This window comes from Schistocerca cancellata, chromosome 1, assembly GCF_023864275.1.
Source record: "Schistocerca cancellata isolate TAMUIC-IGC-003103 chromosome 1, iqSchCanc2.1, whole genome shotgun sequence".
In the NCBI taxonomy this organism is placed as follows: domain Eukaryota; kingdom Metazoa; phylum Arthropoda; class Insecta; order Orthoptera; family Acrididae; genus Schistocerca; species Schistocerca cancellata.
In genome coordinates this window covers 512,857,761-512,873,935 of record NC_064626.1, presented here as the reverse complement: position 1 = coordinate 512,873,935, position 16,175 = coordinate 512,857,761, and the positions used below count along the sequence as shown (strand labels likewise).

The 16,175-nt window shown below is 38.7% G+C and overlaps 1 non-coding gene across 1 annotated transcript; it reads right to left on the bottom strand.

Moving 5' to 3' along the window:
* Positions 1-15,268: 15,268 nt before the first annotated feature.
* Trnat-ugu (transfer RNA threonine (anticodon UGU)) lies at positions 15,269-15,343 on the bottom strand. Its single transcript has one exon. It is a non-coding gene; the product is annotated as a tRNA-Thr (tRNA).
* Between the last annotated feature and the right edge of the window lie 832 nt (positions 15,344-16,175).

Below are 16,175 nucleotides of genomic sequence, written 5' to 3'. Positions count from 1 at the left end.
AGTAATCTTCAGATCTTCACCCTTGAATCCTGGTTTCAACCAATGAGAGAACTTGTGTTGTAATAAACAACTTTGTCTTTCTCCCGTGAGAATGGTAGTTACATCTATTATATTGATTGTGTACCAAGCCTCAATGTACCACACTTTTCTCTACCATATCATGTTATATCAAGCTACTATCCTCCTTCCACAGGAGCTCTCAACTCACGTCATAAGGTTCACCCCTCAGCTAGTGGACCTGCTTCTACAGAACCCAGTAACAATTACACTAGATTAGCCCTTTAGCTGATGCCATCCACTATAAATGCCTACCAATCAGTGTTGTCCCACGAGAACAATATTTATATTAATCCAACATTCTCTGTACATTGTTTACCTGAAATTCTAACTTAATATAAATTATTGATGCTGATTTGTTATGAAAGGCCACAAACATTCTATAATGTATGCACTATTCTCTTTTCCTGATACTGGGTCAACTAGAACTATGGCTTTTGATGAGGCATCTTTGAAATTATATCTGTTGCTTGATACAAGTAATAGAAACCCAATTGTTAACTTAGTTTTAGAACTCTGCTTGTGACTTTTAACCAGTACCAATTCTCCTATCCTATATTGTATTTACATATCTTTTCCCTTTCCCTTGTTTCTCTTCTCCCTTTCTCTGATTAATGACTCTCTGATATCCTCCTTTTAAAAATTTTTTACACTCATTTTCTTGTGGCCATTCAGTATATTTTAGCATAAGTTCTCCTTCCAATGTTCTTACTGTTACTTCCATAGGGTAAACTTGTGTTGTTGAATGAGATAGTTCATTTATTACCCTTTCAAATTCTTCCATTAATTCTGCCCATCTAGAATACTTGTTCTCACAGTATGTCATGCACAATCTACTTAATTCATGCATTACTCTCGCTGGCAGGTTTGCTTGCAGATGGTATTTGGACATTAAAATGTAATTTACATTTTCCCAAGCTAAGAACTCCCTAAACTAGTAGATGGTAAACTGTGTGCCATTATTTGAAAGTACGTTTTTTGATCTCCCTACATATTGGAAGTAGTTATTTCTCAGTGTATTTATTATACTCCTGGTCATGGTCATATTGAACAGGTATAGTTTAACTAGCTTTGACAAGCATTCTAAAACTATGAAGGTATACATTACGCCTCCCCATCCTCTAGGCAGTGGTCCATAAAAATCTGCAGCTACTAGATCCCATAAATCCTCTGACATTATGGGATGAAGTTTTGTGAGTATGTTGGAAGTATGTGCTTTTACTTTTTGACATATTTCACATGTTTTAAGTAACTTTTCAACTGTTCTTGACTTATCTTCGAGATGAGAAAATATTCTCATGTGCCAGAAACACGTATCTGGCTTGAAATGTGCATAGCACTGGTGTACATACCATATGAATAAGATAATGTTACTGTGATGTATACATAATAACCATCTGTTTGTTTTGTAATTCTTATCAAATGAGGAGGTATTGAATAGAATTGGGGAGAAGAGGAGCTTGTGGCACAACTTGACTAGAAGAAGGGATCGGTTGGTAGGACATGTTCTGAGACATCGAGGGTAGCCAATTTAGTATGGGAGGGCAGCGTGGAGGGTAAAAATCATAGAGGGAGACCAAGAGATGAATACACTAAGCAGATTCAGAAGGATGTAGGCTGCAGTAGATACTGAGAGATGAAGAAACTTGCACAGGATAGAGTAGCATGGAGAGCTGCATCAAGGCAGTCTCAGGACTGAAGACCACAACAACAACATCAAATAAAACTCCTTTATGCAGTGTCCATTTTGTGTTAATATCCATTGTGTTTCATTCTAATTGTTGGATATATACTTCATATACATCATAATGGCATTGGTCATGTCCTATATTTCGACATAACATTCTAATGTCTTTTTCATATTAATGGACTTTCAGAAAATATATCACAAAATTACCTCGTATCTTTCACATCTTCAGCTGGAATGTAAGCATGTTGGTGGTTCAGGTACTATGTTTTCCTGTCACTTTACATACTGGATTGAAAACTTAAATTCTTGTAGGATCATGGCCCACTGTGTCAGTATAGTATGTAACAGTTTACTTTTCAGTAGGAATGTCAGTGATTTGTGGTCCCTGTGGATTAAGGATCTGTGTCCTGTTAGCAAACATCTGAACTTTCTAAATGCCCTTGCTATCACCAACATTTCTTTTTCTGTTACTCCCTAATTACATTCATGATGTGTTAACATGTGGCTTACAAATACTGTTGTGTATTGTTCTATCACACATCAAGTATCCTCTTGCTGGTACAGATGTATTATGAGAGTGTAGTTCAAGGCATCTGTGGCTAAATGGAAGGATGTACCAATAAGTGTGTTGATGCTATGTGTTCTTTGGTCTGTACGAATGCTTTACTGCACTCCATTGTCCACTTCCAAGGAGTGTTAGTCCTAAGAAAGTTCATTATGTGTGCTGCATTAATTACTTTATTTGATAGGATTTTTCTATGAAATCTTACCATTTCAAGGAATGACTTAAGTTACCTGTCATTTGTTGGTGTGGGGCAATGTTATATTGTGTCTAACTGAATTGGGTCTGGTCTGATCCCATATGTACCCACTATGAATCATAAAAACTTGATGTAGCTCCTACCAAATTGAAATTTCCCAGTTTTATTGTTAAGCCTTGTGAATACAGTTTTTCAAAAACCTGAAACAAAGTCTCAAGGTGCTCTTTACAGTCCTTTGAAATGACAAATGTACCGACCACATAGATCAGAATCTTTGGTCGCAGTGTGTCACCTATTGCTTTGTCCAAGGCTCTGACTTTCAATTGATATGACCTTCCCTAGAAGAGGAATGCTGCATATTTTCTTGAATCCCTATGCAATGGTGTCTGACGATATCATGCTGCAAAATCCATTGTACTGATATACAGGGGAACCTTGCTTAACATGCACCTCCCATTATGTGCAATTCGCTTAAAGAGTGAAACAAATTGTAAAAAAAAAAAAAAAAAAAAAAAAACTGATTTGCTTAATGGGTGATGTTTCACATAACGAGTGATGATGATTTAGTCAGACATCACCAGCTGTTCATGCATGATAGGGGAAATGTTCAACAACATGAACATGTTTCATTGTCGGCAGTGGCATATAAATAATGTCTTTAGTACATGCTGCACTCTTGGTTTCGCTCTCTTTCTACTACCATCTGGCTTGTGATCACACATTTTTGTAAACTTATTTTCACATAATGTTTTTTGGTTGCAAATTTTAATAATGTTCATAGAAATTGTGATGAAGCAAGCTGGAATAATTTTAATTCCCCTCTTGTTTTGCCATCTGCCTCCTTAGAATTCATTTTCTTCAATTTTAACTAATTACCATTTGTATATGTGAATATCATCTGCATTCCCATAAAAGAGAAAGGTTGGCCCTCAGTTTTAAAGAATGTAACACCAGATCTAATTCTGTGCTTAGTTTTAGGTATGTAATTGATTTTATAATTTATTTTGACTATTCCTAGTTAGTATCTTTCATTATAAGGAGAAATCAGTAATTGTTTTGTAACTTAAATTCTATTGTTGATGTATAAACAAATATAAATTCTGTACTAATTATAAACATTTGGAAGACAAAATATTGGTAATCTTAAAGTATCTATTTGGCTATATTCGGAAACATGTTAGCAAAGTAATTAACAGTTAGGTCAAAAGTATTGCTTCCGTACTTACATTTTGTTGGTTTCATGATTTAAACAAATAATTCAGCTCAAGTTTTGCAGTAGAAGAAACTGTTAAAAAGGACCAATTTTTCAATGTATTTAGTTAATCAAATGAGTTAAGGTTTAATTGTAATTTCTGTGAATTTAACTTTAAACAATGTGTAGTTTCAGGGCCTATCATTGAGATGATATATAAGGGCCTGATTTTTGATCATGAGACAGTCAGTCCATGGCCAAGTTTCAGACGAGAAACCTGTATTGGTAAGAACAACAAAATGGGGCTTATGGAAAGTTAAACAATAGTGCACTGGCCATATAAATTTGTACATGGGGAGTTGTGAAAAGTGAAAGTAAAAGACAGTAAACTGCAACTGAGCATCAGTTGACTACATTATTTACCGTAGTCATTGTCCAAATTACAAATCTCATTTTTCAGCTGGTGTAGCGACACAGTACATCAACACTGAGGACAAACAAATGAAGAAATAAAAACATGTGGAGCCACTAAAAAATGTATCTGAAGATAAAGTCACAAGAAGACAACCATAAGGGAAAGAAAATGACCTTAGAAATGAAATGTAAAATCACTGAAAAATGCGAACATGGTGTGAGCATTGCTGATTTAGCATGCACATACCATTTGTCTACATCAAATATTTGCACTATTCTCAAGAACAAGGGAAAGATTAAGGAGACAGATGCTTCAAAGGGAGTGACAAGAGTATGTAAACAATGGTTTTGTATTTTGAACAATATTGAAAAGTTGCTCCTTATATGGATAAATGAAAAACAATTGCAAAGCAACACTATTAATGAGAACATCATTTGTGAGAAGGCGAGAATAATTTTTGCTGAACTCGTAAAGAAGATGTTAGGATCATGAGCACCCAAAGAAGGGTTTAAAGTAAGCCATGGGTGGCTCGAGAAGTTTGTGAGGCATGATGAAGCAGCCAGCTCTGACATAAAGGCAGCAGAGAACTTCATCAAAAACTTCAAGATGCTCATAGATTGTGAGGATTATCTGCTGTAACAGATTGTGATTGTGACGATATGGGCCTGTTACGGGAAAAGATGCTGTAGCGTACCTTTATAACAGCAGAGAAGTATGCAATGTCTGGTCACAAGCCAAATGAAGACCATCTCACACTGCTATTCTGTACCAATGCAAGCAGCAATTTTAAAATTAAACCACTGCTTCTTTACCGATCAGAAACTCCATCAGCCTTCAACAAGGGCAAAGTCCAGAAGAGCAAGTTAAATGTGATGTGGAAGTCCAACAACAAGGCATGGGTGACATGTGATACTTTTTGTTATTGGATCAATGAAGTGAGTCTGCCATTCCATGTCTTGCTTGTTATGGACAATGCTCCTCCCTATTCTCCAGGCCTCCAAGACCCCTTCCATGAAGAATTTCAATTCATAAAGATCCAGTTTCTGCCCCCCAGCACCATTCCATTACTCCAGCCTATGGACCAACAGATTATTTTTAACTTTAAGAAGTCGTTATCAGGAGAAAGAAAACTGGCGTTCTACGGATTGGAGCATGGAATGTCAGACACCTTATTTGGACAGGTAGGTTAGAAAATTTAAAAAGGGAAATGGATAGGTTGAAGTTAGATATAGTGGGAATTAGTGAAGTTCGGTGGCAGGAGGAACAACACTTTTGGTCAGGTGAATACAGGGTTATAAATACAAAATCAAATAGGGGTCATGCAGAAGTAGGTTTAATAATGAATAAAAAAAATAGGAGTGTGGGTAAGCTACTACCAACAGCATAGTGAACACATTATTGTGGCCAAGATAGACACGAAGCCCATCCCTACTACAGTAGTACAAGTTTATATGCCAACTAGCTCTGCAGATGATGAAGAAATTGATGAAATGTATGATGAGATAAAAGAAATTATTCAGATAGTGAATCATCATCATCATCATCATCATCATCATCATCATCATCATCATCATCATCATTTAAGACTGATTATGCCTTTCAGCGTTCAGTCTGGAGCATAGCCCCCCTTATACAGTTCCTCCATGATCCCCTATTCAGTGCTAACATTCGTGCCTCTTCTGATGTTAAACCTATTACTTCAAAATCATTCTTAACCAAATCCAGGTACCTTCTCCTCAGTCTGCCCCGACTCCTCCTACCCTCTACTGCTGAATCCATGAGTCTCTTGGGTAACTTTGCTTCTCCCATGCGTGTAACATGACCCCACCATCTAAGCCTGTTCGCCCTGACTGCTACATCTATAGAGTTCATTCCCAGTTTTTCTTTGATTTCCTCATTGTGGACACCCTCCTGCCATTGTTCCCATCTACTAGTACCTGCAATCATCCTAGCTACTTTCATATCTGTAACCTCAACCTTGTTGATAAGGTAACCTGAATCCACCCAGCTTTCGCTCCCATACAACAAAGTTGGTCGAAAGATTGAACAGTGCACAGATAACTTAGTCTTGGTACTGACTTTCTTCTTGCAGTAGAGAGTAGATCATAGCTGAGCACTCACTGCATTAGCTTTGCTACACCTTGCTTCCAGTTCTTTCACTATGTTGCCATCCTGTGAGAATATGCATCCTAAGTACTTAAAACCATCCACCTTTTCTACCTTTGTTCCTCAGATAGTGAAGGGAGACGAATATTTAATAGTCATGGGTGACTGGAATTCGAGAGTAGGAAAAGGGAGAGAAGGAAACATAGTGGGTGAATATGGATTGGGCGAGAGAAATGAAAGAGGAAGCCGTCTGGTAGAATTTTGCACAGAACATAACTTAAATCATAGCTAACACTTGGTTCAAGAACCATAAAAGAAGATTGTATACATGGAAGAATCATGGAGATACTAGAAGGTATCAGATAGATTATATAATGGTAAGACAGAGATTTAGGAACCAGGTTTTAAATTGTAAGACATTTCCAGGGGCAGATGTGGACTCTGACCACAATCTATTGGTTATGAACTGTAGATTAAAACTGAAGAAACTGCAAAAAGGTGGGAATTTAAGGAGATGGGACCTGGATAAACTGACTACACCAGAGGTTGTACAGAGTTTCAGGGAGAGCATAAGGGAACAACTGACTGGAATGGGGGAAAGAAATACAGTAGAAGAAGGATGGGTAGCTCTGAGGGATGAAGTAGTGAAGGCAGCAGAGGATCAAGTAGGTAAAAAGAAAAGGGCTAGTAGAAATCCTTGGGTAACAGAAGAAATATTGAATTTAATTGATGAAAAGAGAATATATAAAAACGCAGTAAATGAAGCAGGCAAAAAGGAATACAAACATCTCAAAAATGATATTGACAAGAAGTGCAAAATGGCTAAGCAGGGATGGCTAGAGGACAAATGTAAGGATGTAGAAGCTTATCTCACTAGGGGTAAGATAGATACTGCGTACAGGAAAATTAAAGAGACCTTTGGAGAAAAGAGAGCCACTTGTATGAATATCAAGAGCTCAGATGGAAACCCAGTTCTGAGCAAGGAAGGAAAGGCAGAAAGGTGGAAGGAGTATATAGAGGGTCTATACAAGGGCGATGTACTTGAGGACAATATTATGAAAATGGAAGAGGATGTAGATGAAGATGAAATAGGAGATACGATACTGTGTGAAGAGTTTGACAGAGCACTGAAAGACCTGGGTCTAAACAAGGCCCCAGGAGTACACAACATTCCATTAGAACTACTGACGGCCTTGGGAGAGCCAGTCCTGACAAAACTCTACCATCTGGTGAGCAAGATGTATGTGACAGGCGAAATACCATCAGACTTCAAGAAGAATATAATAATTTCAATCCCAAAGAAAGCAGGTGTTGACAGGTGAGCAAATTACTGCACTATCAGTTTAATAAATCACAGCTGCAAAATACTAATGTGAATTCTTTACAGATGAATGGAAAAACTGGTAGAAGCCGACCTCGGCGAAGATCAGTTTGGATTCCGCAGAAATGTTGGAACATGTGAGGCAATAATACTGACCCTACAACTTATCTTAGAAGCTAGATTAAGGAAAGGCAAACCTACATTTCTGGCATTTGTAGACTTAGAGAAGGCTTTTGACATTGTTGACTGGAATACTCTCTTTCAAATTCTAAAGGTGGCAGGGGTAAAATACAGGGAGCGAAAGGCTATTTACAATTTGTACAGAAACCAGATGGCAATTATAAGAGTCGAGGGGCATGAAAGGGAAGCAGCGGTTGGGAAGGGAGTGAGACAGGGTTGTAGCCTGTCCCCGATGTTATTCAATCTGTATATTGAGCAAGCAGTAAAGGAAACAAAAGAAAAATTTGGACTAGGCATTAAAGTCCATGGAGAAGAAATAAAAACCGATGACATTGTAATTCTGTCAGAGACAGCAAAGGACTTGGAAGAGCAGTTGAACGGAATGGACAGTGTCTTGAAAGGAGGATAAGATGAACATCAACAAAAGCAAAACGAGGATAATGGAATGTAGTCGAATTAAGTTGGATGATCCTGAGGGAATTAGATTAGGAAATGAGACACTTAAAGTAGTAAAGGAGGTTTGCTATTTGGGGAGCAAAATAACTGATGATGGTCGAAGTAGAGAGGATATAAAATGTAGACTGGCAATGGCAAGGAAAGCGTTTCTGAAGAAGAGAAATTTGTTAACATCGGTATAGATTTAAGTGTCAGGAAGTCCTTTCTGAAAGTATTTGTATGGAGTGTAGCCATGTATGGAAGTGAAACATGCACGATAAATAGTTTGGGAAAGAAGAGAATAGAAGCTTTTGATATGTGGTGCTACAGAAGAATGCTGTAAATTAGATGGGTAGATCACATAACTAATGAGGAGGTATTGAATAGAATTGGGGAGAAGAGGAGTTTATGGCACAACTTGACTAGAAGAAGGGACCGGTTGGTAGGACATGTTCTGAGGCATCAAGGCAGCGTGGAGGGTAAAAATCGTAGAGGGAGACCAAGAGATGAATACACTAAGCAGATTCAAAAGGATGTAGGTTGCAGTAAGTACTGGGAGATGAAGAAGCTTGCACAGGATAGAGTAGCATGGAGAGCTGCATCAAACCAGTCTCAGCACTGAAGACAACAACAACAACATGGTAAGTAATCTTAACTATCTTCAATATAGAATTCTTCTAGAGAATGGAAACTTTTTTCAGCCGAGAACTCCTTTAGTTTGCTTTTAAACAGTGCATTATTACCTAATATTTACATAATCTTACTTGGAAGTGCATTGAAGATTTTTGTGCTTGTACATTTTACACATTTTTGCACCGGAGGAAAATTTTTTAGGTCACACTATATGTCAATTTTCCTTGTTGTGTTATGATGGTGGTATGTTTTGTTCATTTCATATGAGAAGGATTGTGAAACATGAATGTCTTGATTGAAAAGAGATACTGTGAAGAAGTGGTTAATATTCCTATTTGCTTAAAAAGTTGGTGAGGTTCTTGGAGGCACTCCACACAAAATCTGGGCAACTTGTTCCTGACTTTTAAAGACTTTCTTCAACAGTGGTGAATTGCCCCAGAAGATTATTCCATAACACATAGTGAAGGGAAATAGCCAAAGTAAGCAGATTTTTAGACACTGATTTTGACGATTATCCAGATGACAAATGTTGCTCAACTAAGCCTTTTCAGGGTTTGGTGGATATGGTGTTCCAATTTAAGCCTAATATCTACAGGGTGAGTCACTAACTATTGCCACCAAGAATAACTCTGAAAGTGTGATAGGAGCTGAAAAGTTTGTGGGGCAAAAGTTGCACGGGACAATGTGGGCCATAATGTGACGTTGATTTTTTGTTGCTAGGTGGGGTCACATCAAGGATATGAAGGTCAACTTTTTTTTTTTTTAATGGGATGCTATAGTTTGGTACTTATTTTCTGATAGCGGCTATTGAGGTAAATTCAATGATGTGGAACAGTAAGGTCTTTGAAGGTCAACAAAAGTCACAAAGGTGGCATCAACATCTATTTAGAGAAGGTGTTCGAAGTGATGACCATTTGTATCAATGCAGTGCTGCAATCTTCTTATCATGGATTGAGTGGTATACCTTATCACATCAGCACTTATCAGAGCATACACTCTGACGATTCTCTCTCGCATATCTTCAGGTGTAGTTGGAACATCTGTATAAAGAATGTCTGTTATGGAGCACCACATGAAAAGATCCAGAGGCATCAAGTCTGGCGAACGAGCCAGCCACGTCACATCTCCTCTGCATCCAATCCAACAATTTGAGAATTGTCTCTGCAACTCATTTCTAGTCATCAGCGAAAAATGTGCCAGGCACCCATCATGTTGATACCACATTATGTTCCTTGTTCCTAAAGGTATTTCTTCCAATAACAGACCTAATGTTTCTTGCAGGAATGTGGTATAATTCTGTCCTCCAGAATCCCACACTATGCATTCACCAACCATGGTTTTTAGTATGCAACTTGCCACAGCCATAAAGGATTTTCAGTTGCCCAATAATGCATATTATGCAAATTAACATTTCCATGGTTCCTGAATATAGCCTCATCAGTAAATAAAATCAAATCAATAAATGTGTCATCCCTCTGAGTCTGAATTTGAGCCCATTGGCAGAATTCAATGTGACACACACAATCTGTACCAGTTAATTCTGGGTGGAGACTGATACAGTAAGGACGATATTTATGGTGATGCAGAACACGAACAACACTACTCTGGCTCATTCCAGATTCCGTTGTGATTTGATGGGAACTAACACAAGGATCACGAACCACAGTGGCAATGGTATCAATTTCCATTTCCTCATTTGTAACTTTCCTTTGCCGGACATGTTTCTGAAGCATTATAGAGCCAGTTGTTCTCAGTTTATCGTACACATATTTAAACGTATGAGGTGTACAGTGAGTACGTTGAGGATATCTCTAGCTCTCACTGAATTTCGTTGGGATTCTCCGTAAATGAGAAGCATATCAACTTGTTCTTCGAAGGAATACATCATTCGTATTTGCTCGATTCAATGATACTAGTCTTACCATTCCTATTAGTGTCGTATTGCGAAACCGTCGAATGGTGTTTACGTGTCAGTGGCACATTAGATGGATATGCCATATTCGGCAAATATTTACTATTTGCACGATATATGAGAGAGATTTGTCAGAGCATGTGATTCGATAAGTGCCGAAGTGATAAGGAATACACTCAATCCATGATGAGAAGATTGCAGCACTGCATCGATACCAATGGTCACCACTTTGAACACCTTCCGTAAATGGATGTTCATGCCTCCTTCTTGACCTTCATTGACCTTCACAGACCTTACTGTTACACATCTTTGGATCTGCCTCAGTAGCTGCTGTCAGAAAATAAGTACCAAACTATAGCATCCCATAATAAAAAACATTCATACCTCTGATGTCACCCCACCTAGCACCATTGTCCCATGCAACTTTTGACCCACAAACTTTTCAGCTCCTATCATAGTTTTGGAGTTATTCTAGGTGGCAATAGTTAATGACTCACACTGTATATGTATGCCAAAGAATTTCAAACAATCCTCCCTCTGGCTCTCGTGTGCAACATTTATTGCCTATGGCTTTTGTGACTTGAATGGAAATGAATGTAATTGGTTGTGCTGAAGTTTATTGATACAGAATTTACTGTGAACCAATTCAGAATGTCCCCAAAAAATAATTGTTTGGAATTTAATTCTAGGCCAGGTGATGTCTTATTGTCTATCACTATACTTGTGTCATCTGCAAACATTCTGAAGTTGCTTGCTTTGTTTGAGAACAAAGATAGGTCATTGATATATATGAGAAATAGCAGGGGATGAAGGACAGAACCTTGTGGAACTCCACAATTATTTGTTCCCCAGTCAGACTCTACCCCTCCCACATGCCTATTGTTACCATCTAACACTATTTTCTGTTTTCTGCCCTGTGGATAGGATCTGAGCCAGTTGCCCATTTGTCATCGGAGTTCGTAGTGGCATACTTTCTCTATAAGCATTCTGTGACTGATGCAGTCAAAGGCCTCGACAGATCACAAAATATGCCCACAGGCAATGTCCTCTTGTCAAGGCATTCCAAAACGTTATTGGTAAATTAAAATGTAGCTTTGGTTTTGGAGATACTTTCTCTGAATCCAGACTCATTTTAGTAATTATTGCAAAGTTTTCCAGCTGATATCCTGGTGCATATTAATTTTTTGGAGGACTTCGGACAATGTAATCGAAAGAGAAATAGGATGATAGTTTGTAACATTAGGGAAGGACGGGGAAGGAAGTCGGCCGTGCCCTTTGAAAGGCACCTTCCCGGCATTTGCCTGGAGCGATTTAGGGAAATCACGGAAAACCTAAATCAGGATGGCTGGACGTGGGATTGAACCGTCGTCCTCCCGAATTAAACCATTGTTTGTCAAACCATTATCAAATACCAGTAGCTACCAGTCAGTCAGTAAAAACAAAATAAACAGAATGGTTTCATGGAATGTTATTGAATCTTCAGATAGATGTTACAATAATCTATTGGTTATGAAGAAAAACCTGAAGGGTCTATACAGTTAGTAGTGGATGCTCATTTATTAAATAGGATTATCAAGACAGAAAAAGATAGGCTTCCACTTACTGAGAAATTACTGACAAAATTCACAGGGAGTAAGTACAGTGGATCCTCACATAGCAAGCATAATTCATTCCAGAATCTTACTCACAGTGTGAAACACTCGTTAAGTGAAACAATTTGCATTACTAGCCATTAAAATTGCTACACCACAAAGATGACGTGCTACAGAAGTGAAATTTAACCGACAGGAAGAAGATGCTGTGATATGCAAATGATTAGCATTTCAGAGCATTCACACAATATTGGCGGCGGTGGCAACACCTACAATGTGCTGACATGAGGAAAGTTTCCAACCGATTGCTCATATGCAAACAGCAATTGACCCGCACTGCCTGGTGAAATGTTGTTGTGATGCCTCATGTAAGGAGGAGAAATGCGTACCATCATGTTTCCGACTTTGATAAAGGTCGGATTGTAGCCTATTGCGATTGCAGTTTATTGTATCGCGACATTGCTTCTCATGTTGGTCGAGATCCAATGACAGTTAGCAGAATATGGAATTGGTGGGTTCAGGAGGGTAATACGGAATGCCATGCTGGATCCCAACAGCCTCGTATCACTAGCAGTCGAGATGACAGGCATCTTATCTGAATGGCTGTAATGGATCGTGCAGCCCCATCTTGATCCCTGAGTCAACAGATGGGGACTGCACAAACAGTTTGACGATGTTTCCAGCAGCATTGACTATCAGCTCTGAGACCATGGCTGCAGTTACTCTTGATGCTGCATCACAGACAGGAACACTTGTGATGGTGTACTCAAAGACGAACCTGGGTGCACAAATGGCAAAACGTCATTTTTTTCGGATGAATCTAGGTTCTGTTTACAGCATCATGATGGTCGCATCCATGTTTGGCGACATCATGGTGAACGCACATCGGAAGTGTATATTCATCATCACCATACTGGCATATCACCCAGTGTGATAGTATGGGGTGCCATTGGTTACATTTCTCGGTCACCTCTTGTTCGCATTGACGGCACTTTGAACAGTGGACGTTACATTTCAGATGTGTTACGACCCGTGGGTCTACCCTTTATTCGATCCCTGCGAAACCCTACATTTCAGCAGGATAATGAACAACTGCATGATGCAGGTCCTGTGCAGGCCTTTCTGGATACAGAAAATGTTCGACTGCTGCCCTGGCCAGCACATTCCCCAGATCTCTCACCAATTGAAAATGTCCGGTCAATGGTGGCCGAGCAACTGGCTCGTCACAATACGCCAGTCACTACTCTTGATGAAGTGTGGTATTGTGTTGAAGCTGCATGGGCAGCTGTACCTGTACGTGCCATCCAAGCTCTTTTTGACTCAATGCCCAGGCATATCAAGGCCGTTATTACGGCCAGAGGTGGTTGTTCTGGGTACTGATTTCTCAGGATCTATGCACCCAAATTGCGTGAAAATGTAATCACATGTCAGTTCTAGTATAATATATTTGTCCAATGAATATCCGTTTATCATCTGCATTTCTTCTTGGTGTAGCAGTTTTAATGGCCAATAGTGTACCTCATATAAATTAATGTAATATATGAGAATGCATTCCATGCAGGAAAAGTACTAAAACTTTAATCTTATTTATGTTATTTATTCAAAGAAAATTATACATATAGTATTATTTACTTTATTATTCAAGATACATAACTAATTCTTTTTTACTAGGAAGCTATCTGTAGTTGGATGATAATAAAAACAATGTTTCCAGCGATCAAGAGGATGTTAAATGTGACTAACACAACAAATGCTGCTGGAAGAAAAGTGTTTTTACAGAGTGATAGTCACCTTAGAGGTGTTGCTCATAAAATAAAAAAAAGTTAACAAAGTGTTAAGTGCCCCAGGTGATATCAAACCAGGTGTTCACATTGACCAAGTATTATCAACAGTAACAGATACTTCTTAAAAGCTAACCAAGAAAGACTGCATTGTGATATGTGGTGGTTCAAATGATGTTGCTCAGAATGAAGGTTTGCATGTTGCTAATGTGTTAAGAATAGCTCTAAACCACCTGAAGCATTTGAACATAATTGTAAATGATATTCCACACAGGCATGACTTAATACCTTCCTCACGTGTAAACAATGCAGTAATAGCTACAGATAGACATTATGCAGAAATCGGCAGCAGTTTTGTGAATATTCATAGGATTGAACATCATAAATTTGGCAGAGAACTTTCCACTACTCATGGCCTTCACCTCAAGTGGTGTGGCAAAAGTGATTTAGTGGTTATAATTTGTACATAATTGCAAATGCATGGACCAACATGAACCCAGAACTATCAGATTTGAACAAAGACTGAACCACTACACAAGGTAATTGTAGGACTGGGTATAGGCTGACTATATTAGACAATGGGCTGGTGGAAAAAAAAAGAAAAAAGGTTTGTGTGGAAACAGACCAAATTGGAGAAATGGGTAGTGAAAACTACCTGGCCCAGACCTTCAACAGAAACTTCTGTTCTAGAGAAAACAATGTAACTGCTTCTACTAATTAAAAACTGGCAATTTATCACTAACACATTAGAGGCCTCTGCAGTAAGAACCATGAACTTATAATCAATATCCATGAGCCACAAGGTATAGATTAGTCCTATGTTCTGTGCTTGAGTGAGTACCATATTAATTCTGGTACAGAAAAACATGTGATATATAATTATTACTTAGCATCATCCTTTTGTTGAAAGTATAAACAGGTGAGCTTGCCATTTATGTTAAAAACAGTGTCACATGTAGAGCAAATGATGTGCAAAATTATTGCTTAGAACAACATTTGGAAGTGTGTGCCATAGAATTACCTTTGAATAACTCCCGTATATCAGTAGTTACGGTATACGAAACACCTTCAAGGAATATATGAAGATAGTAACTGTGACCGTACATCTTCTCTAGAATAAATGATAATTAATTGAAACCCTCAGTTGTGACAGGTGTTGTTGATATACCTTGATGGGGACAGCTGAAAATGTGTGCCCCGACTGGGACTTGAACCCGGGATCTCCTGCTTACATGGCAGACGCTCTCTCCATCTGAGCCACCGAGGGCACGGATGAATAGCGCGATTGCAGGGACATACCCCTTGCACACTTCCCGTGAGACCCACATTCTCAACCATCCACAATCTACGTACATAATGTTTCTAATAGATATTTACCCATCCACTCATTACTCGCACCAACTAAGGTGACGATTCCCGTAAGAGTTCGGCTGACCTGTGCTCATTCGCACATTGATTTAGGTAGTTGTGGTTGTCTGAATTGTTTGAGGTGATGTAGGGAACTATTGTTTCCTGTTGCATGAAGTCTTCATACCAATAGTTCACCAGGGATTTTTGGGTATGTTTTGTGGTTTGGGTCTTATATATATATATACTTTGGGAATGTATTTTCAGATCTCAGTGCCACTTCATTACTGACTTACTCAATTACTCAATGGCCGGGTATCCATTTAACTGTGTATGAAGATGGTAACTGTTCTCAAAAGAACAGATACCATTGATGACCGTGCAGCTTCTGTAGATGACAATTAATGGAAACCCTCAGCTGCTGACAGGTGTTGTTGATATACCTCGATGGGGACAGGAAGCATGCAACGGATAAGGCCCTAAAGTCACGCTATTCATCTGTGTCCTCAGTGGCTCAGATGGATAGAGCATCTGCCATGTAAGCAGGGGATCCCAGGTTCGAGTCCCGGTCAGGGCACACATTTTCAGCTGTCCCCATTGAGATATATCAACAACACCTGTCAGCAGCTGAGGGTTTCAATTAATTATCCTTTATATCTTCAAGGAACTTTAATCTCTTTTTGAAGAAGTTAGATGTTCACCTAATATACATAATTAAACAGAAAAAGAGGTGTTGTAGAGCTTGGGGACTTC